At 38.9% G+C, this 24289-nt stretch overlaps 1 long non-coding RNA gene and 1 pseudogene across 1 annotated transcript; one reads left to right on the plus strand and one right to left on the minus strand.

Annotated features, from left to right (window-relative positions):
• Positions 1-1195: 1195 nt before the first annotated feature.
• LOC139704735 (uncharacterized) lies at positions 1196-13091 on the minus strand. The gene is made up of 3 exons (XR_011706705.1): positions 12956-13091; positions 1778-1936; positions 1196-1458 (listed from the first exon to the last, which is right to left on the minus strand). It is a non-coding gene; the product is annotated as an uncharacterized lncRNA (long non-coding RNA).
• Positions 13092-20500: 7409 nt separating this feature from the next.
• Positions 20501-21004, plus strand: LOC114095164 (tRNA-splicing endonuclease subunit Sen15 pseudogene; annotated as a pseudogene).
• Positions 21005-24289: the final 3285 nt, after the last annotated feature.

Consider the following 24289-nt stretch of genomic DNA (forward strand, 5'->3'; position numbering starts at 1 on the left):
CTGGACCAGGCCTGAAATCCCATGGCTCTGTGGGGGCTTAACCCAGCTCCCCTCCTGCAGCATGCTTGCTATTTACTTCTTTCTCAAGGCCCTTACTGGAGGTCAAGGCATGTGATTTAAGGAGCAGGGGCTGGGGTTCTTGGTGAGTGACACATGGCTACCATTGTGGCTCCTCATGACATGGCCCCACCACCAGCCCACCCTGCACGTCTCCCTGGGGAGCTCCCTGCCTCCTGGGCAGTCAGGGCTCGGCTGCGTGACCTCCTCTGCCTTCTGTTCTCTCCAGCTTCCTGGCTCCCCCGGAATCTTTTTTTTTTTAAATTTTTAAATATGAGACTAATATTTATTTATTTTAATTTTTGTTGTTGGTTGTTCAAAACATTACATAGTTCTTCATATATCATATTTCACACTTTGATTCAAGTGGGTTATGAACTCCCATTTTTACCCCATATACAGATTGCAGAATTACATCAGTTACACATCCATTGATTTACATATTGCCATACTAGTGTCTGTTGTGTTCTGCTGCCTTTCCTATCCTCTACTATCCCCCCTCCCCTCCCCTCCCCTCTTCTCTCTCTGCCCCCTCTACTGTAATTCATTTCTCCCCCTTGTATTTTTTCCCTTTCTCCTCACTTCCTCTTGTATGTAATTTTGTATAACCCTGAGGGTCTCCTTCCATTTCCATGCAATTTCCCTTCTCTCTCCCTTTCCCTTCCACCTCTCATCCCTGTTTAATGTCAATCTTCTTCTCATGCTCTTCGTCCCTACTCTGTTCTTAGTTACTCTCCTTATATCAAAGAAGACATTTGGCATTTGTTTTTTAGGGATTGGCTAGCTTCACTTAGCATAATCTGCTCTAATGCCATCCATTTCCCTGCTAGTACTTTCTTTTTCTTTTTCCTTTTTTTTTTCTTTTTTAGGACTGCAGAGGAGTATTCAAAAGGATGCAGAAAAGACACTCAGGATAAGTGCTATGTGAGGAAGTGAGGAAGTGCTATGCCTTTCCTCACAAACAGCCGTCCTCTCAGGGCTCCTCACCTCATAACACCCCTCACCCCTGCCAAGGATCTATTTTAGCTCCTTATTTACACAGCAAGTGTAACTCAGGCAGGAACTGTGACCACATTCCTAGGTGATGCCATCAAGTGGCTCTTCAGAGGGGTGCGAGGGACTGAGCACTGTGCTCCTCCTCTGTGTGTGCAGCTGCCACTGAGGGCAGAGCCCCTCGTCCAAGGTACTGACAAGGGACTCTTTCTCCTCTCCCTTGAGGGAAATGAGTTCAAGTGAGACTGCAAGTGGACAGATGGGAGGACTCCAAACCCACAAGATGTTTGTCCTCCTGGCATTTCCAGACTCTCCTTTCTCTGGAGCATGAAAACAACACAGGGTACAATCCCCTCTCTCATCCATGGACACTGGCATCCATCAAATTCCCTCTTGTGGTAGCCTCCTCTGGAAAAAAAAAATGTGTGGTGAAATGATGGGCACAAAGTCTAAATAATGTCATTTTCAGCTGTCCCATTCTCTGTTGACAGAGTACAAAAGTCAGAGAAAATTCATAAAGGCAAATCTAAGTGGGTGAGCTTCCTCCTCAGAGTTTTCATGTGCCAGTAGGAGGCAGAGATTGCTAATTGGCTGCCCCCTTTTCTTTAATAACAGATTTCTAGCTTTATCCACATATTCACCTAAATGACTATAGCTTCTGACCTCCCTTGTGAGTAGGTGTGGCCAGGTGAACGGGCCAATGAGATGGTTGATATTAGGTACCCACTTGATTATATTAAGAGTTCCCAAGGTAGTTGATATAAAGCATTATTTCTGGATGTCTGTGAAGGTATTTCCAGGGGGGTCGACATTTGATTTTATGGCCTGATTAAGGAAGATCCATCCTCATCCAATGTGGGTGGGCACCATCTGCTTGGCTGAGGGCCTAGAGAGCACAGAAAGGAAAAGAAAAGGTGAATTTGCTCACTCTCTCTTTTGTCGGTGGAATACCTTTCTTCTCTTGACCTTGGAGTCCAGCTTCCCTGGCCTTTGAACTGTTGGACTTACCAGTAATCCCTCAGGTTCTTGGACCTAAGGCCTTGAGCTAAGAGTTATACCATTGACTCCCCTGTTTCTGAGGTGTTTGGACAAAGACTGAGCCACACTGCTGACTCCCTTAGTTCTCCAACCTCTAGCCAGCATATCATGGTACTTCTTAGCCTCCATAATCATTTGAGTCAATTCCCACAGTAAATCCCCTTATCTGTAGGTAAATCTATCTACAGATCTATCTCATCTATACCCATCTCCATCCATATATACCTGTTTATTTGCCCATCTATCCATTGTCTCATGTCTATATCCTATGTGTGGTTCTTTGCAGAATACTGACCTATAGAGGAGCTGAGGTATTAGGTGGTATCAACTAGAAGCCTTTCTAAAAGGCATTGACTCCTATGTGCATGCTAGACCACTTCAGCTTTCTTCCTTTTAACTTACAAGTGGAAAATAATGACTGGAGCTACAGCATCTGTCTTGATGATGTTTAGGCTGGAAGCCACATACTAGGTGGATAAAACAGAAAGAACACAGAGGAGTCTGGGACCCTGAAGACAATCAAACCAGTCCTTTCTTTGGGTCTTTGCATAAAAGTGAAAAACGTACATATCTATCTTGTTTGAGCCATATGTTTTTAAAAATGCATTGTTTTCTATTCAATATATCATTTCCTTTTTGAGAATACACAATTGCCTGTGGGTGATCAACTAGTAATCTATTGGACCATGGAGTCCATCTGTTGACAACCAACTTAATCATTTTACTTTGTCTGGGGGAGTTAGCATTGCTATTTTGTAGGTAATGACTGCTCTGCTGGTTCTAGATAACCTGGAGATAACTCAATGGTTGTTCCTCACTGTGATCTGTCATGACATGATCCAGCCTTGACCAGAAAAGGGGTACTTCTTACAAAAGTGCCCAGAAACATCAGTTCCCCTTCTGCCTCTCATTTTCTATAGGTCTTACTTCATTTCCTCAATTGCCAAAAGCCAGTCATCCAATATCATGTATGCATCTCAATATTGTAGGCCAAAATAATAAATAAAGCCACAATTATAAATTAAAAAGCCACATCAATATATTTGACCATGGTGATAGAAAAATCTCACTCCTAATGACTATTTTGCCTATGTTCTTGGTGATTTAGACCAGGGGCCAGCAAATTTCATCTGTAAATAGCCAGAAAATCGGTATTTTTGGCTTTGCAGGCCATGAAGCCTCTATCGCAACCATCATTGGAGCATGAGAGAAGCTATGGATAATATGTAAAGAAATGAGTTTTTATTTAAAAAACAGGTGATGGGACTGGATATGGTCTGCATACCAGGTAGTATGCCAATCCCTAATCTAAAGGAAAGATTCTGAAGCAAGGGACTGAATACTCTGGGTGCCTTGTGATAAGTGCAAAATGACACCAAATGAGAAGACAAAAGTCATGTGGCCATTTCCGGAGCAGTGATGATATGAAGAGCTGTCTGTGTGGAGCCCAGAAGGCTGTGCTATACTGCAAAGTGCTGTGACTACAGGAGGCCCTGATTTCAGCAGCATTGGGCTTGCTCTGTGTGGGGAATGGAAACTTCTCAGAGGCAGACAAAGTGGAGACTTTTTTTTTTTTCTGAAAATAAGAAGAGCTTTTGCAAATAAGAAGTATGACCACACACTGTTAATCTGTTCTCTCTGCATGTGTTTAAGGGATCTCAGGCACAGAGAGTATGTAATATGTTGGTAAGCAGGTTTGCTGTATATCATACTGTGCTAGAAATCTCACCCTGGCTGGAAATACAATGAAAACTGAGAATTCCTGTTGTTCATCCCTGCAAGTCAAGGCAAGAATGAACACAATTGAACTGCAGGGAAGGTCCTTACAGCTAAACAGCTCTGAAAGCTAGTCCTGAATGGAAAGCAGGATACAAAGTAGGAAAGAGTGTGAAGAGGGTGTTCTCTGAGGCATTAATGCCATAGGTAAAGGCAAGACTCCTGGTACATGCCTTTGCTTCTTTGCAGGAAAGATAGAAAATGGAGTGGAGTCTGTGTGGGGACAAGGCAGTCCTTGTAGACTGCAACAACAGCATGGAGTTTGGGAGGCAGATGATCATGCTATACTGGAAACCTCAGAGAGGTTTCTGAGCCAGGCAGCAACTTCTGATGTGAATCTTTTTGCTCTATTCCTTGGTGCACTAAACCGGACATATTTACTGGAGAAAAGAGCTGGAAGTTGAATTTGATCGGGTTCTGGGTTGGCAGTCAGCCTGGGTTGGGAGGATCACTGGGTGGGCCAAGAAGTCGACAGTTCTTCACATCAATATTCTTTACACTTGGTTTAACACTTAATGGGGGAAGGGAGAAACTGATTTTTCTGGAAAAAAACAACTTTTTAAGTTCAAAATGAAGAATTTATTAAATTAACTGCACTAAACACAAACTAAACTTACTGAAAATTATCACGATTTTAGGATAAGTACATAGGTATATTCATAAATTTGTGCTTAAAATATATCAAAGTTTCCATTTTTAAACCCTTGGAGGTCAGTGATTTTGCAGATTCAGAAGCTATAACACGCTCACATTGAAGAAAATCATGAAGGGTGATACAAAAAGAGAGGGAAACTAGGAAACTCCAATGTGAGAGGGATTGGACTTGAAGTGATCATTGTGACCAGAAGTTGAGTATTCCCAGAGGAGACTGATACTGAGAAATTAACAAGGAGAGAAGGATAAAACTTGTGGCCCTATGTTTTAGTCAATTTTTTTTTTTTATTAATGGACCTGACCAGCACAACTATAGAGGTTTATTTGAGGGCTCATGGTTTCAGAGGTCTTAGTCCATAGAAGTTTGCTCCATTCCTCAGGGCTCTAGGTAAGGCAGAACATCATGGCGGAAGAGTGTGGCAGAAGGAACTAGCCCACATGATGACCAGGAAGCAGAGAGAGAGAGAGAGAGAGAGAGAGAGAGAGAGAGAGAGAGAGAGAGACTCCATGCTCCAGATACAAAATATATACCCTATAGCCACGGTCTCAGTGGACCACTTCCTCTGGCCACACCCACCTGCCTTGGGTTTCCACTCAGTCACATCAGGGATTGATACACTGATTAGGTTAAGGCTATAACCCAATCATTTCTCCTCTAAACCTTCTGGCATTGTCTCACATGTGAGATTTTGGGGGACACCACATCTAAACCATAATACCCCATAAACATACTAGATAGGGACTCCCTTCAGCTGTCTATAAAGAAGCAGTGGCTTCATCAATTCAGGCTTCTAGAGAGACCTTATCATGACCGCAGTGGCCAGTTTCCCTCAGTCTTTCTCTACCACTATCCTGAACTCATGGCCACTGGTCTCAAGATAATGTTTGCACTCCAGGTAATGGTATCTACCTACCAGGCATGAAGGAAAAAAAGAAGGGCAGAGTAGGGTTGCCAAATTTACAAAAATACAACACATCTCATTAATTTGATTTTCAGAAAAGCAATGAATGATGTTCTGGTAGAATTCCTATGTTTGGCAACCCTCACAGAGGACAGAAAGCAAAGACCTGAAAAGACACAAACCCGAGTCCAGCCGTTCACCAGGTTTTCTGGCAGCCCTACCCAGGAGCTTCTGCTCATAGACTATGTGGGCAGACCAGGGTCACATGCCCATCCCTGGCTGCTAAGGGAGTCTGGGGAAGTGAATGTTCTTAACCAGACTCATTGATAACCTGACTGGGAATGAAGAAAGGGAAAACAGACATTGGATAAGCAGCCATCAGGGTCTGTAGAGGAGATAAACTGAATTCTGAGGCAAAAGGAAGCAGGGATTTCCTAACAAGATCTACATTTATTGAGCACATACTACTCTGCAGTCACTGCTCTGAGTACTGTGCAGATCATCAAAATATGCTTGAAAAGTAGGCCACTGAAATGCTACACAGAGGATTACAACTTCCTGCAGAGATGATGTATTGTTATCCTCCCTTTTATGGATGAAGAAACTGAGGCACAGGTGAATTCAACCCCTGGACTAATGTCCCCCAGCTGTATGTGACAGAACCAGAATCTGAACCTCCATTGTATGGAACATGGTGACAAACTCATGCATGAGACATGGGATGTCAAGCAGAAGAGAACGCTGGGAGCTGATGGATTGGCAGATTGTGGATCAGCAGCTTCTCTGGTAATCCAGCATGGCAAACTGCAGAGTCTGGAATATATACTTTTCTGGAAGAAGGTAAAACATGTCCTGGTTTTTCTGAAACTGATGATGTTCCCAGGCTGTGAGAATTTCCATGCCAATACCTGGAGGGTCCTGGGCAGACCAGGATGTGTAGGTCATCCCACTCTGGGATAGAAGACTAACCTTCTTTTTAAGAGCCTCCAACTTGGTCCTAAAATCTAAAGGGAAGATGGGAGCAGAGAATGGGGAGAAAAGACTCCAGCCAAATAAGTACCCTTATGGACTAATTAAAAATGTCTCGATATATCTAGTGAGAGAGGCCAGCCAAAAAGCAAAGGGCTTATTTCCATCTCTACCTGGACTCCAAACTACTTTGGGACCTTAGGCAATTTGCCTTATCATCCTGGTCCTTACTCTCTTCATCAGCAAAACAAGGAAGGCAGATTTCCCAATTCCTTTTTAATTCTCCAATTCCAGAACAAGATGGTCTTCACTATCCACGGACACAGGAGCCCTCTATGACTGTGAGAATCTATGCCAATAAATAGGTAATTCTCATACACCCTAATTCCTTTAGGTTTGGATACAAGTTTATTGTGAGAATAAGAAATAAAAAAATAAATTGTAACATTTTTATTAAAGTCTGATGATCTATTCAGAGTCACAGCAAAGTTTTAGTGGATATGAATGAATGATTTTGGAAAAGCAAAGTTACAATGTTTCCCCCACCTTTCTGTTGACACCTTTCTGAACTTTACCAGAATAAAATGATCCCTTTCTTGGAGTTCTAGCTAATGGTCTGTATCAAATGTTTCAGGCTTAATTCACACAAAGAATTTATATTGCATGTCTAACTTTGTTATTTTCAAGGATATCTGTATATATTGGGCCTCCACTATATGTATTGGAGTAAGAGCTGAATGTCAGAATTGAATGTCAGTTTTCTGTCTTAAAGAATTTATCTGAAGGAACTAAGGTTCATACATATTGCAAAGAATATAGAATATAGAAAATATACAAAAATGCCAAAAAATGGTATTTAATTAAGAGCAAAAATGTATACTGTATGAGGACCGAACACACATTCTGCATTTTCTTGTTTTCATGTATTCTGCCCCTTTGTTCCTACCAACATATCCGAGGCATAGCATCATTTTTGGCACGGAAGCTCCAATTTCATTGCTTCTCAAATCCAGAAGTGGTACAAAATATTTCTGTCAAATTGGGTCCTGATTTTCAGTACTGAAATATGGACTTGATTAAGAATAGAAGCGATCAGTATTGGCAAAAGTTATAGGAGTGTCTTCGAGGAAGAAGTAGGACTGAGATTTAGAGAGTGTTAGACCTGGACAAGACTTCAGAAATCATGTAGCCCAACTCTTCTCCGTACTGGCCAGGAAGATGAATTGATGTACCCAGGCATAATTCTTCTGCAAAACAGAGGCAAGGACGGAAGGCATGGTGTCTGACTCTCGGTGCAGGGTTGCCGCTGTGTGCAGAGTTGTCATTCCTACCATGTTCTGCCTTCATTCATCAGGATACAGTAACTTGTGCCCACAACCCTCCTAGTGGGATAAGTGATAGGAACATACTCTTGTCTGCTCTCATATGTAATGACAATATCTAACCATATATATGGAGGGACAAAATGAGATGCACTTGGAGGAACAGGAAGTAGGAATGAGCTGTGTGGCAATGTGAAGGAGGTAGTTCCTCCAAGTTCATGTGTTGGAAATCAAGCCCCAAAGATCTAAAGACACAGCATGCACCACAGTGAGGAGTAGCTCCTCTCCATAGGGATAAGATAGCCCTGTAGCATTAGGTGATGTGGAAAGAAACTACACAACTTAAGGGGAGATGCAGCAAGGCTTGGTGAAAATCTGGGGCTTTTTCATGTGGCTGGGCAGTGCCAACCTGAACTGTATTACACAAAGGTCCTAGAAAGGGAATGCAAGCCCTGTGCTATGTTTTGAATGTGTTCCTCCAAGTTCATGTGTTGGAAACTCAAGCCCCAATGAAATAATGTTAAGAGGTGGGACCTTTGAAGAGGTGATTAGTTTATTACAGCTCTGCCCTTATGAACTTGTTAATGTTATTATTGCGAGACTGCATTAGTTATCCAGGGAGCAGACTTGTTACTGCAAGAAGAGGTATGCAGGAGGGAAGTTTGGCCTTCTTTTGCTTTCTCACACTATCTTGCCCTTCTGCCCTTTGCTTTTCACTGTAGAGTGACACAGCAAGAAGGCCCTGTCCAAATTCAGCCCATTACCCAGTCTACAGTATTCTGTTACAGCAACAAAACACAGACCAAGACACCGAGCAAGGAGAAAACTGACCTTCACCAGGGCCTGGGGAAAGAATGGTGCAGATTCTTGGATTTGAGAATAAAAGACAAAAATAAAAAGTTTGAGACCTGAGTACCAGAGCCTGTATTCAGTTTCTACCACTTATTCACAGAATCCCTGATGGATCTTTCTATTCAGGGTTTCCCCAGAATTAAGGATGCCTGAGAGCCACTTCTGCCCCTCCTTTAATACACCAGTTCTGAATTCTCTTCCATAGTCCTGTGGTGAGGCTCAGAAGTTTACAATAACGAACCCCCAGGTCGTTCTCATGCAGGTGCTTAGAGAAACGCTGACTTACCTGCCCTGAACCTCCCAAGGTCCTCATCTGTACAATACAGTGATAATGGGACAGTGCTCTATACCTGGATTGGATTGAATTATGTCCCTCCAAAAGATACATTCATGTACTAATCCCTGTGGATGTAACCTTGTTTGAAATCAGAGTTATTGCAGACGTAATAAAGTTATTATGAGGTCATACTGGATTCCAATAGGCCTAATCCAATGGTTGGTGTTCTTATAAGGAGAGAAGGAATACAGAGAGAGAGAGCAGCCATATTAAGAAGGAGGTAGAGGTCGGAGTGAAACATGACTACAAGCCAGTGGTCACCGAGAATTGTCTTCAAGGACCGATGCTAAAAGAGGAAAGAAAAATTCTCCTCAGAAGATGTCAGAGAAAGTACGGTCTTGCTGACACCCTGATTTCAGATTCAGTCCTCTAAAACTGAGAGAATAAATTTATGTTGTTTTAAGCTGCCTAGTTTATGGAACTTTGTTCTGTCAGCCCTAGAAATGAAAATGTCTTTCAGGGTTGTTGAAAGAATCACTGGAGTTGTTATAATAGTAAATTGGTACACCATGGTTAATATTTAAAGGGAAGACAGTAGAGGCATTTAATTATTTGTCACATTATAACCACTTTTACACGGATATTTCTCATGCATCTGAGATAAATATTAACTTAGGAGTTGTGCCGTCTGTTTTCTGTTGCTGTAGCAAAATACCCAAGGCTGGGTGATTTTTAAAGAATAGGGTTTTATTTATTCACATTTTCAGAGTCTGGGATGTCTAGCTGCATGGTGTTGGCAGCTATTTGGCATCAGATGAGGTTTCTTGCTGTATCATACATGGTAGAGAGTATCCCATGGTGAGACAGAGCAAGAATGCTAGCTCAGTTCTCTCATTCTTTTCTTATAAAGCCACTAATGGCATCACAGGGGGCCCCACCCTCATGACCTCATCTACCCCTAATTACTTCCCAAAGATATCACATCTCCAAATATCATTAATGCAGGATTTTTGGAGATTAAGTTTCCAATGCATGAATTCCAGCGGACACACCCAGAACATAGCAGGAATTTTGTAATACATCTTAAGGGTGGCTAGGGGAGAATGACAATCGTTACAAAAGAAACGTTGAAACAAGCATGTGAAGATCCAAGTTCCAGTCTCAGCTCTTCCATGAACCTGCTATTGTTCATGTGGTCATGTCAGGAACATTTTTCTCTCTCAGTTTTCTTCTGGAGATGAAAAAATTCCAGAGCTTTTGGAAGATCAGGTGAAGATATGATACATTTTACTAGACTCTAAAATGCTGCACGAGTGTAGGAATTACTGTTATTATCATTGCTGTCATTGTTGTTTTCAGTAGGGTCATATCTGGAAATGAAGGAGTAACTCTTGAAATATTGCTTGATCCAGACTTTGAAGCTCTTGGCTCTTTTGTATGAGGAGAATACAGCACAGACTAAGACACCAAATTCAAAACTGATTATTATGGGGTATTGTGGGTGACAGGAAAGAGAAGAAGAGAAGGATTTTTTTCTTTGGTTACAGAGCACTTGTACTCTTGAGGGGAGGGGTGTTGAAGATAGACTGGTGTCTGTCTCTAAGGTTGCTCTGAGGGCATTGGTGGGTCATAGAACATACTAGAAGCAGTAATGGCAGGGCAGATGTCACACCCCACCTCTGTGAGATGTTAGGAACCATACGCCATATGTAGCACCAAGGGGCAATATCAAGGACTCTGCCTTTGGAGCAGAGTGGCTTAGGCTTGATATGTCCAGGGTACACAATTATTTAGTAGGTGACCACAGGTCATGTGTCTACATGCTGGCCCAAGAGCACTCAACCAAGCAAAGGGTGCCAGATCAGGACAGAAGACAATGTAGCTGGCCAAAACCATGATGGCGTATAGACTTGTCCAGGGAGAGTCATGATTCTGAAGTATGTGTTCTAGGAAAGGTTCAGATTCAGGGCCCATTGTGAAGTGAGGATCAGTGAGAGAGCCAGACAGTGACATGTGTAGTTCAACAATTCTCTTTCTGTTTGCCATGGGCTAAATTGTGCCCTCTTCCCCAATTGATATGTTGAAATATTGATACCAGAGACCTTCATATGTGACTGTATTTGGAGATAGGATCTTTAAAGAAGTGGTTAATGTAAAATGAGGTCATACCAGTGGACCCTAACCCAATCTAACTGGTGTCTTTCTAAGAAGAGGAAACTAGGTCAGAGGGAGAGACACCACACACATGTGCACACAGAGGACATGCTGTGGAAAGACACTGATGTGGGCGGCCATCTTTAAGCCAAGGAGGGAGTCCATAGGACCCAAACCTGCAGATGCTTTGATCTCAGACATGCTTTTCTGGCTCTCATGCTAATCAAACTGAAAAGGGACATGTTTTCTTTGATTCTCATCTTAGACTGTTACAAAGGAATGCAATTTGGAGATTTGAGATTGGAAATATGATCCCAGAATGCAAAAGTAAAGAAGCAGGGAAGAGTGGAATGGGAGAAAGAAAAATAACAGAAGGTGCATCCCTAATAGCTCACTGCTGTGCCCAGATAAGGGCCATATTTTAGCGAGTCCTCGAAGGATTCATGGAGAACAAATCTCAGTATGGTCCCGTCCAGAGGTAAGAGGCTGGTGGTTAATTGCCAAACCCCATCCTCCTGCAGTTGGGATGTTTCTAGCATGTTATTTTTCCTTCTGGTCCAGACCTTCAATCTCTGGTTTTCTCTGGCTTCTGACGAATTCCAGCAGTAACCAAGCAGGGGGAGGCAATGCCATGCTCATGACGTTGAAGCTAGTGATGTTCATTGTAGAGCCTTCTGGAGCTCTGCTGAAATCAGCTAGGCTAAAGGCACGGGGTACACAGCATTCTAGGCAGAGGAAACGGCCAGTACAAAGGCCAGGAGGCAGAGAAAGCCTGAGACTTTCAAGTAACACAGGAAGGCAAATGTGCCTGGGTATAATAAGGAAGGAAGACAATAGTAGGAGTTTTGGTCAAGAAAGGCAACAAAGGCTTGTTCGAGAAGACCTGATTAGACCACTGAGAGGACTCTTGGCCTTGACTCTGCAGGAGAAATGGGGCCATTGCAGAATTTGACAGAGTGTAACATGGACTGATTTACGTTCTAAAAGGCTGATTGGCTGCTATGCTAAGAATGGACTCAGGCTGGGGGAATTTGAGAAGTGGGGAGAGCTATTCTGGAGGCTGATTCACTTAATCCTGATGGGAGATGATAATAGCTTACACTGGGGGAGAAGCAGGGGTGGGGCAAGAAGCAGTACACATTCTGTGTAATTCTCTCAATGATCTGGGAAGATGAGTTGCTGTTGAACCTGCTGAGAGTTTAAAATCTCTCATCATTTACAGACAACTTGGTCTCTTACAGATTAAGGAACCTGTATAAATTTCAGTCCCATAAGTGGTAACTGGTTTCGATCTAGGCTTTGTAGCCCTTCCCGTACTAATCTCAGAAAAGCTATTTACTCTTTGCCTCTGAAATGGTTAGTTTCTAGGCTGGACATAATTACTGACAAGTGAGAGAGCAATGGTAAGAGTGAATGAAAAAAATAAAGGTCCACATGGATTTTCTAACAGAGAGCCCATTTTTCTCAGCACATTCCAAGATGCTGAACAAACTAGATGCAAGACTTCAGAAACTATAGAACAGCAAATTATTGAGTTGGGAAGCAATAATTAGAAAGGAAATGAAGAAAATGGACGTTGGGGGCCTTAATGTGAAATATGACATTGATAAATCAAAGGAAGCCTTGAATTAGAGATGTGGATATTTCAACTGATTATCCAAGATAACTCATATCCTCCATTAACCTCGTCCGTCTTGTTTTGCCTTTGTGAGGACAAAGAATATCTTTGCAAATTGCCAGGCCACAGGATTGTGTCTCCCAAATGTTTATTCAACGAGGGTGGGGAGGAAGGGGAGGAAGCAGTTGAAAAATAATTTGCTTGTTAAGCAGCCCAGAGGAATGTTCTTTCCACTGAGTCTGGTGCATTTATGGGAAAGATAATAAGAGACACTCATGACAGATTTGACAGCAAGGCAAAAGTAAACAGTAAGCCCAGGCTAGCAAAAGTTAGAACCACATACCTTTGCTTTAGATGCTTATCCTCATTGCTGGGTATAAACAAAATAGCACATGACTGTGCATAGACGAGATGTTGCTCAGCTGCCCTCTCCTTCCAGATGATTCCAAAGCCAGTGGTGTTTATTTAGAGGACTTTGTTTTTCTGAGAAAGATGCCACTAGGGACATAAGGCATGTTGGGACATCAGTATAACCATGTGTGTCAAGATTGTTTTGATTCACACGAAGATGTGATGAGACTCAAAAGGAGAAACCACAGAAGTGGGAGTGGAAGGATCCGATTGGATTATTCCTTTTCAGCCACCCCACCCATCCTGGCAGGAGACAGTCCCTCGACAGAAGATGTAACACCCGGTCTAAGCCAAATGTCCTAGTAGTCTGGAAAGTCTGACCATATGACAGGAGTTTGACTAGCAGCCATGAATCATCTCACAGAACACTGTGAGCAGACTGAGGAGGTTGAGAGTGTTTTGTATGGAAGTGTTTCTTGGGCATTTTATAAGTACGTTGGTACTTGCTTTATGGCAGGTGACCCTGTGCAAGTTTCCAGAGAATCCCCTCTGGCCTTTCTCCAAACCTGATACTCTCCCCTGTTCTCCTATCAGCTGTTGCTTTTATGAGCAGAGCTGACCAGTGCCAGGGCTCACAGGAAGTTGGTCTGGTTTTCCTAGTGAGCCAGCAACAATTCACATCTTTGTTTCTGCAGCTCAGGGTGTGTGATAAGCATGAAGGCCTGAGATTTTCCGGGACTAACATTAGTCCCACCAGAATATCTGCCTGTCGGGTGCTGAGACACTTCTCATTTATCCTCAAAATTAACTCCCACTTTCCTTCAACCACTCTCCTTGGCATCCTGCACATGTTCTACACTTTTAATCTTTGAATAACTAGTCATGTAATACCACCTTTCTAAATTGCCCTTTAACTTTCCTCCCTATTATTTAAAATCCCACATATATGGGTCTCACCTGAAGAACCATTCTACCTGTTTTATATATGCTGACAATTATGGAATCTATCATCTTCCTCATTCTAACATCAGCTGAAACTCATGTATTTTCTTAGACCCTATTAGTTTTTTCCAATATATTTTCTCTTATCTTCCTTCCTACATGTGTTCTGCCATTTCCAGCCTAAGCCTCAAATATGCTCATCATTTATTATTATTATTATTATTTTGTTATTTGCATTGTTTTCATTGGAAGCAATGGGGAAATAAAACAAAAATAATCACACACAATATGGTTTAATTTCCTCTCAGTTAACTTAAAGAAATCAACCCTACCAAATAAGAAGCAGGTGTGGTACCTTGCTATGGGCAGCCGTGACCACCTGTTGGCATATTTGCCCAAAGCAAGGGGAGCCCTGCAGCAAGAAGACACTGGGTACTGTTCCAGGGTGACTGGCTTCCCCCATTATGCTGCTTGGTGCACCTGCCAAACCCACACTTCTCAAATTGGTCTCCCCAGACCAGCAGCATCAGACTCATCTGAGAAGTTGTTCAAAGTGAAAATTCTCAGGTCACTCCTAAAATTCACTGAATTAAAGTCTCTGGGGAGAGGTCAGTAATCTGCATTTTATTGACCCCTCCAGGAGATTCTGAGGCACACTCAAATCTGAGTATTAACCAACTTGTTAAATGCCAATGGAGAAACTATTAGAGAAATTTCCCCTCAGATTTTTCAGCCTAGTTTGAACTTAATACACCCAGCATACAGTTTACCTTTTTCTTGTGTCTTTTCTTCCTTCTCTTTCCTTATTTTTATCTTTCTTCTAAATTGAAAAATAAAACTGTACCTATGTATCCCGTACTACATGATGTTTGAAGCACACATACATTGTGGAATGGCTAAATTTAACTAGTGCATTACCTTACACAGTTTTTATTTTTATGGCGAGAACTCTTGACATCTAGCCTCTTTGCATTCTTTTAAGAATATGGTGTAGTCCATGGAATATTACTCAGCATTAAAAGAGAATAAAATCATGGCATTTGCAGGTAAATGCAATGGATTTGGAGAATATAATGCTAAGTGAAGTTATCCAATTTCCTGACAAAACAAATGCCAAAGTTAAGTTTTCTTTGATATAAGGAGGCTGATTCATAGTAAGAATGAGGATGGGGGACCATGGGAGGAATAGATGAACTTTAGATAGGGCAAAGGTGGGGGGAGGAGAGGGTGCAGGGAGTAGGTGAGATGGTGGAATGAGATGGACATCATTACTCTAAGTACATGTATGAAGACATGAATGGTGTGACTCTAATTTGTGTATAACCAAAGACATGGAAAATTGTGCTCTATATGTATACTGTGAATTGAAATTTATTCTGCTTTCATTTATAACAAATTATAATAAATAAAATAAGAATATGGTGTATTGTCATTAATCATAGTCATCATACTATACAATGGGCCTCTTGAACTTATCTCCAATCTAAGTGTAATTATGTATCTCTTGCCCCACATTTCCCCGTCTCCCCAACCACACCAACATCTGCTAATCACCATTCTACTCTCTACTTCTATGAGGTCAGTGTTTTTAGATTCTACATAGGAGTGATATCAAGCAGTGTTTGTCTTTCTGTGCTTAACTTATTTCACTTAACATAATGTACTCCAGGTTCCTTAATGTTGTAATAAATGACAAGATTTTCTCTTTCTTTATGATTGAATAATACTGCACCATGTATACACATTATATTTCCTTACCCATTTATTTATTGATGGACACTCAGGTTGATTGCATATCTTGGCTGTTGTGAATAGTACTGCAATAAACAATGGAGTGCACATAGCTCTTTCACGTATGATTTCATTATCTTTGGATATATACTAGCTACTGAGACTGCTGCATCATAAGGTAGTTCTAGTTTTAATAATTTGAAGAAACTTCATACCATTTTACATAATGGCTACATTAATTTACAGCTGTGTGTTAGGTTTCCCTTTACTTCACACCCTCAATAACACATTTGATTGTCTTTTTGATAGTAGCCATTCTAACTGAAGTGGAGGTGATATCTCATTGTGATTTTGATTTTATTTCTCTGAAAATTAGTGATGTTGGGTAGACAAGGGTTGATAGATATAGACATACATCTATAACTGTATATATTCTATACCTATATCTATGTTATATGTAATCTATAGGTATTATATATTTATACACCTTGTATATCTTCTTTTGAGAAATATCTAATCAAGTCTTTTGCCCATTGCTTACATTATTTCTTGCTTGTTTGAGTTCCTTAAATATTTGGGGCATTAATCCCCTCTTAGATGTATGGTTTGCAAATATTTTCTCTCAATCTATAAATTTTTTCTTCATTCTGTTGATTGTTTCTTTGGCTGTGCAGAAAACTTTGTAGTCTGATATATCCAATTGTCTATTTTTTCCTTTTGTTTCCTATATTATTAAAGTTGTATTTTTAAAAAATATAATTTCCTAGACCAATATCATGGAGATTTCCCCTATGAATTCTTATAACAGATTCATAATTTGGGGTCTTACATTTAAATCAATAATACATTTAGATTCAAAATTGTTTCAGTAGACTTTTGTGTGTGGTGAGATATAAGGTTCTAATTACATTCTTGCACATATGAAAACCCGATTTTCCAACACTAATCATTGAAGTGCTTGTCCTTTCCCCATTGAGTATTCTTGGCATTTTGTTGAAAATTCAATTGACTGTAAATGTATGAATTTAGTTCTGGGCTTTTTATTCTATTCCATAGGTCTGTGCATCTGTTTTTAATGCCATACCACTCTGTTTTAATTACTATAGCTTTGTCGTATATTTTGAGATCAGAGAGAGTGATGTTTCTAGCTTTGTTCTTTTTTGCTCAAAACTGCTTTGGGACTTTTATTGTTCCATATGAATTGTCAGAATTTCAAAATATTTCTGTGAATAATTAATTGGCATTTTAATAGGAATTGCATTGAATCTATGATTACTTTGGGCAGTATTTTTTGACCATATTTGTTCTTCCAGTCCAGAAGTATGTAGTATTTTTTCATTTATTTGTGTCTTCTTCAGATTCCTTCAATGTTTCATAGTTTCTATTGTAGAGAGAACTTTCAACTCCTTTAAATTTATTTTTAAATATGTTACTTTTTGTGAAAATTGTAAATTAAATTGTTTTCTTTTTTCATATAGTTTACTATGAATACATAGAAATGTTACTGATTTTGTATGTTGTTTTTGTATCCTGCAAATTTATTAAATTAACATATTAAACCTAACAGTATTGAGGTGGAGTATTTTGAATTTTTTTAACAGGATTGTGTCATCTACAGAGCTAATTTAACTTATTTCTTTACAATTTTATTTTTATTTCTTTTGCTTGCTTAATTGCCTTGGTAGGACTTCCAGTACTTTGTTGAAGAGAAATGGCAAAAGGTGTCATCTATGTCTTTTTACAGAATTCATAGGAAAACTTTCAGCTTTTCTCTATTTAATGGTCTATTAGCCATAGGTTTGTAATGTGTGATATTTATTGTGCTGAGATATGTTTCTTCTATACCTAATTTGTTGAGAGTTTTTATTATTAAAGAATCTTGGATTTGGTCAAAAGTTTTTCCTGAATCTTTTGAAATAATCACATGGTTTTGGTCCTTAATTCTATTAATGACATTTATTAATTGATCTGTTTTTGCATTACTCGGGTAAATGCCACTTCATCACAATGAATGATCTTTATAATGTAAAGTCAAATTAATTCTGCTTCCATTGTTTTAACTATGTTTTCATCTATATTCACCAAAGATATTTCCTGTAGTTTTATTTTTTTAATTAATTTATTTATTTTAATTAGGTATATATGATAGCATAATGCATTTTGATTCATTGTACATGATTGCAGCACAATTTTTCATTTCTCTGATTGTACATGATGTAGTGTTGCACCATATGTGCAGTCATCCATGTACCTAAGGTAATAATATCCATCACATTCCATCATCTTTCCTGCCCCCACACTCACACCCTTCCCTCCCCCTCCTTTGCTCAATTAAAGTTCCTCCATTTTCCCCATACCCTCCCCCATTATGGATCAGCATCCACTTATCAGAGACAACATTCAGCCTTTGGTTTTTGGGGATTGACTTACTTCACTTAGCATGATATTCTCCAACTCCATCCATTTACCTGCAAATGCCGTAATTTTAATGCTGAGTAATATTTTATTGTGTATATTTACCACAGTTTCTTTATTCATTCATCTATTGAAGGGCACCTAGGTTGTTTCCATAGCTTGGCTTGTTGTGAATTGAGACTACTATAAATATCGATGTGGGCTGTTTTACTATAGTCCTTTGGGTATAGACTGAAGACTGGGATAGCTGGGTCAAATGGTGGTTCCATTACAAGTTTTCTAAGGAATCTCCATAGTGCTTTCCAGAGTGGTTGCAACAATTTGCATTCCCACCCACAATTATGAGAGTGCCTTTTCCCCCACATCCTTACTAATACTTACTGTTGTTTGTATTCTTGATAACTGCCATTCTAACTGGAATGAGATGAAATCTTAGGGTAATTTTGATTTGAATTACTCTAATTACTAGATACATTGAACATTTTTTTCATATATTTGTTGATTAATTGTATATCTTCTTCTGAGAAGTGTCTGTTCAGCTCCTTAGCCCATTTGTTGATTGGGGTCTTTGTTTTTTTTTATGTTAAGGTTTTTGATATATATATCCTGGAGATTAGTGCTCTATCTGATGTGCTTGTGGCAAAAATTTGCTATCAAAATGTAGGCTCTCTCTTCACCTCATCGATTGTTTCTTTTGCTGAGAAGAAGCTTTTTAGTTTGAATCAATCCAATTTATTAATTCTTGATTTTATTTCTTGTACTTTAGGAGTCTTGTTTAGGAAGCTGGGGCCTAATCCAACATGATAAAGATTTGGACATACTTTTTCCTCTATTAGGTACAGGGTATCTGGTCTAATTCCTAGGTCCTTGATCCACTTTAAGTTGAGTTTTGTGCATAGTGGAAGAAAAGGGTTTCATTTCATTTTGCTTCATATGGATTTCCAATTCTTCCAGCACCATTTCTTGAAGAGGCTATCTTTTCCTCCAGTGAATGTTTTGGCTCCTTTGTCTAGTATGAGATAACCATATTTATGTGGGTTTGTCTCTGTGTCTTCTATTCTGTACTATGGGTCTACCAGTCTATTTTTTGTGTCAATACCATGCCGTTTTTGTTACTATAGCTTTGTAGTATAGTTTAATGTCTGGTATTGTGATGCCTCCTGCTTCGCTCTTTTTGCTAAAGATTGTTTTGACTATTCTGGGTCTCTTATTTTTCCAGATGAATTTAATGATTGCTTTTTTTTATTCCTATAAGGAATGACAATGGGATTTCCATTGAAATTGCATTTAATGTATACAGCGCTTTGGGTAGTATGGCCATTTTGACAATACTAATTCTGCCTATCCAAAAGCATGGGAAATCTTTCCATCTTCTAAGGTCTTCTTCAACTTCTTTATTTAGTGTTCTGTAGTTTTCACTGTAAAGGTCTTTCACCTTTCTTGTTAAATTGATTTCCAGGTTTTTTTTTTTGTTTGTTTGTTTGTTTTGTTTTTAGGATATCGTGAATGGAGTAGTTTTCCTAATTTCTCTTTCAGAGGATTCATCACTGATGTGTATAAATGCATTTGATTTCTGGGTATTGATTTTATATCCTGGTACTTTGCTGAATTCATTTATTAATTCTATAAGTTTTCTGGAATCCTGTCATCAGCAAATAATGAGAATTTGGATTCTTCTTTTCCTATTTGTATTCGTTTAATTTCTTTCATCTAATTGCTCTGGCTAGAGTTTTAAGGGCTATGTTGAATAGAAGTGGTGAAAGAGGTCATCCCTGTCTTGTTCCAGGTTTTAGAGGGCCACAAGAGATTAATTTTATATTGAAAGTGAAGGAATGAAAAAAGATGGAAAAACAGACATTTACAAAAAAATTAATGCAATAGCTAAAGAATATGGATTCTTTTCAATTGCACAGGATAAACCAGATGTCAGGCTACAAAACAAGTCAACAATTTTAGAAGATTGAAATTATATTAATTATGTTGAGTATCTTTTTGTCCACAATGATATAAAACTAGAAATCAATTAAAAGAGGAAATTTGGAAACTTTTGAAATACATGGAAATTAAATAACATGCCCCCAAATAACCAGTGGATCAATAAATAAATTAAAAGGAAAATTAGAAATTTTTGAGACAAATGAAAATGGAGATGTAGCATACCAAAACTCATAGGAGAGAGCAAAAGCAATTCAAAGACAGAAGCTTATAAGAAAGACTACATCAAAATAAAAGCAAGATCTCAAACTTTCAGTTGTTTTCATATTATTCATCAGCATTCTTTTTTATCAGCATGAAGAACACATTTCTTATTAGACAGGTTTGGTGATGATAAACCTTCTGTTTGTCTAGGAAACCCTTTGTCCTTTCTTCAGCAGCTTTGCTGGGTAGCTGAGTACCATATTCTTGATTAGGAGGCTTTTTTTCTTCAACAATTAGAATATCATCCCTGATGGAGGAGATGAATGATACTGAGCCAGCCCCAGGCTGCAGTGGTCTGGACACAGGCAACTTTTGCAATGGCACTGGTACTTCCTTATGGGCCCCCAGGGACACCTGGATGGGCACCCACCTTAAGTATTTAGAAATGATGGAATTGGTGGAGATGCTACTCAAGTTTATATACCATTCTTGGTTTACATGGACCCCACAGAGAGTACAGGTTGGCAGGAAGTAAGTAAACTGTGCAGGAATACCTGAATGCCAGCTCATCTGCCTGGTTGGTTCTGAGAGAGAAGGCAAAGGATTACAGACTGTGGTGCCTACACCCATCTCTCCTTCACAGCCATAACAGGATAACAGATCTTCAAAAATCTTGAAAATTGCAAGGTGATCCAGATATGCTAAGTCTTTCACTTTGGTCCTAATGGAGTTTGATTACACTATGGTCTGTTATAATAAATTTACAGAGGGATTTAGGATGCCAGATCCTCAGAATATTTCCCTTGGAATATGACATCTATACTTTCTGATACTTATTTTATTCATAAAAGATTACATTTGAGACCCATCTTCTTGCTTCATTTTTTATCTAACAGAGTTGATTTAGCTGGTCCCATTCCTTAAGTTTTCTTTTTGAAGAATGAAACTTTCTCAGATAGAAGAACTTATATTAAACTCAAAACTCAAAACTACAGAGTAGTTCTAGGACTTCCCTATTGGAGACCCTTTAACTACAGTTGTGTGCAGGTTTATGCTGAGGATATGTTCAGATGGGGGGAACTCACATTCTGCTTCTGTCACCCCACACTTGCAGCTGCTTGTTGTTGGGACTGTGGGCTTGTTGTTGAAACTACTTCCTCTTTCCCTTACTCAGCTCTTCTTGTGCCTTCAGGACACTACAGCTAGCTTGGGATGACACTTCATAAGCGCTTTGTCACCTGTACAGTTTACTTCTGCCTGCTTTTTTTGTCTTCATATAACTTCAAAGATTTCTTGGAATTGGTTTGTTTTCCTGTCACACTTACTATTATTTCCCTCTTTGGTTGACTTAAATCAAAACTAAAACTATGCCAGAAAAATGCTGCCTACATTAGTACAAAAATTTCCTTTCCATTTTTATCCCTACCACCCTTAATATATGATAGCTAGAATATTATGAGTGAGAGAGTAGGGGACAATATTTGGCATTGTTTTTTCACTTTTATTAATGTCCCCCAATAAAGTCATCCAAAGTATGAAAAATTATATGCACAAAGATTTTTTCAGGTGGCATTACTTATATTATCCAAATTATGAACCACTTAAAAGTTTAGAGCACTAATCAGCCAGACTCTTTTCTATAAAGAGTCAGAAAATAAGTATTTTAGGCTAGGCAGACCATACTATTACATCTTCTCAGTGCTGCTGTTTGTAGTATGAGAGCAACCATAGACAATATGTAGAAAAACAGGATGGATATTTTCCAATAAAACTTATAAAATGTGGTGTTATAGTTTGTCATCCTCTGGTCTAGGTATATACCCAATAATTAGATATCTATGGAGGTTACATTATTTACTCATTAAAATTAGTAATGAATTGAGCCACTATAAGCATTGATGTGGCTACATCACTGTAGAATGCTGATTTTAACTCCTTTATATATATGATGGAGCATTACTTAGCTATAAAGAAGAATGACTTTATGATATCTGCTGGTAAATAGAGGGATCCAGAGACTTTCATGCTAAATGAAACAAGCCAATTCCCCCAAACTGAAAGTTGAATGGTTTCTCTAATATGTGGAAGCTAACACAAAATGGGGGAGGGAGGAGTAGACATTCAGTGGATTAGACAAAAGGGAATTAAGGGAAGGGAGGGGAGAATAAGAATAGCAAAGTGTAAAGAATCTGACATAACTTTCCTATATACATCTATGAATACACCACAGTGAATCCCAACATTGTGTACATCCACAAGACTGGGATCCTAATTAGAATAAGATATACTCCATGTTTGTATAAATATATCAAAATAGACTCTACTGTTATGTATAACTAAAAAGAACAAATAAAATTTTTAAAAAATAACAAAAAATTACTAATGAAAAGCATGAGAAAATGTTATATTAAATTTAAAAAATTGCAAGATAAAAAAGTGTATGAATGAATGAATGAAATCATTGCTACAAATAATAGTATTCAAATTACTAACTATGGTTACTGTAGGATGGCAGGGCAATAAATGGATGACTTTAGTTTTCAGTTTTTATTTGCATTGCTTTTATAATAAAAAATTTTTAAAAACCCACTCTTCTCTTGCAGTATTTCTGTTGATGAAATAACTGAAAGCTGTATCGATGCCCCTGTGAATGTGACATGTTTGAATTCTCTTGCTGCATTCAGTGTTCTTTGTCTTTGATTTTCTGATAATCTGATTATGATGTGTCATGGTAAAGGTTTTCTTGTGTTGACTTTGATTGGTAACCTCCAAGCTTCCCACACCTGGATTTTGTAAAGTCTTTCTCCAGGTTTGGAAATCTTTCAGCTAGTGTTTTCTTAAATATATTTTCTAGGTCTTAGGTATCCAATCACATGAAAGTTTAGTTCACTTGATGATGTCATATAGAACTTCTTTAATATTTTTATTCCTTTTTTATTTTTTCTTCTCAGATTGGATAATTTCACATGCTTTGTCTTCAAGCTCACTGATTTCTTCTACTTAATCAAGTTTGCTGTTAAAGTTTTTTATTAACTGTTTTAGTTTAATTGCTATATTTTAGGAGTTCTATTTTTTAAAATTCTTCCTATTCTTTTCTCAGACTTTTCTATTTATGAATTGTTTTAAAAATTTAACCCAATTTTTTATTTTTATTTTTTTAAAAAATAGTTCTCTGAACTTCTTTAAGGATTATTCTGAATTGCTTGTCATTCCACTTCTTTGTGGTGTATTTTTGGAGCTTTATTGCTTTCTTTCGTTTGTGTCATATTTCCCTGATTTTTCATAATCCTGTGTTCTTATATTGATGCCTGCACATTTGAGGAGGCTCTTATTTCTTTTGGCCTCTACAGATGTTCTCTGACCTTTAGTATTTAATAGTGGAACTTAATCCTAGACTTGTAGTTGTTTTCTGTTTGAGGGAAGACATATAATGAACATCAGAACTTGATAATTGCACCAGAACTTAATCACTGACCTATAGTTCTTTCCCAACCTGAGGAAGATTTAATGTAAGTACAGAAATTTAATTGGTAACCTGCAGCTGCTTTCTGGGCACAATGTTTGCAGCAGTATGATGCCACTGGCTTGTTTCTCTGGTCCAGAGAAACCATCAAGGTCTGCATTGTTGTTTTTTTTTTGTTTTGTTTTGTTTTGCTCTGAGCACTGTGCACTCTATGTTTTTCTAATTGACCCCTGGTGGTATATCCTTTCTGGCTGATATGATTTGAAAGTGTCCACCAAAATTGTATGTGATCACTAGATGATAGTGCTATTGGGAGGTTATGGAAATTTTGGGAGGTGGGGCCTATTGGAAAGAAGTTGGGTTATTGGGAGTGTTCCCTTGAAGGGAATATTGGGACTCCTGCAGCATCCCCCTCCCCTGGCTTCCCATCCACCATCAGGTGAGGAGATTCTTGCTATGATGTTCCAACTTACCACATCCCTAAAACAACAGAGGTAACTGACCATGGACTGAAACCTCTGAAACTGTGAGCCAAAATTTTTCTTTCCTCTCGTTATGTGGATTTATCTCTGGTATTTGTCACAGCAAGAGAAAGTTGATTTACATATGGATTTCCCCAGTACTTCTGGTGGTATG

Source organism: Marmota flaviventris, chromosome 1, assembly GCF_047511675.1.
Source record: "Marmota flaviventris isolate mMarFla1 chromosome 1, mMarFla1.hap1, whole genome shotgun sequence".
NCBI classification, from domain to species: domain Eukaryota; kingdom Metazoa; phylum Chordata; class Mammalia; order Rodentia; family Sciuridae; genus Marmota; species Marmota flaviventris.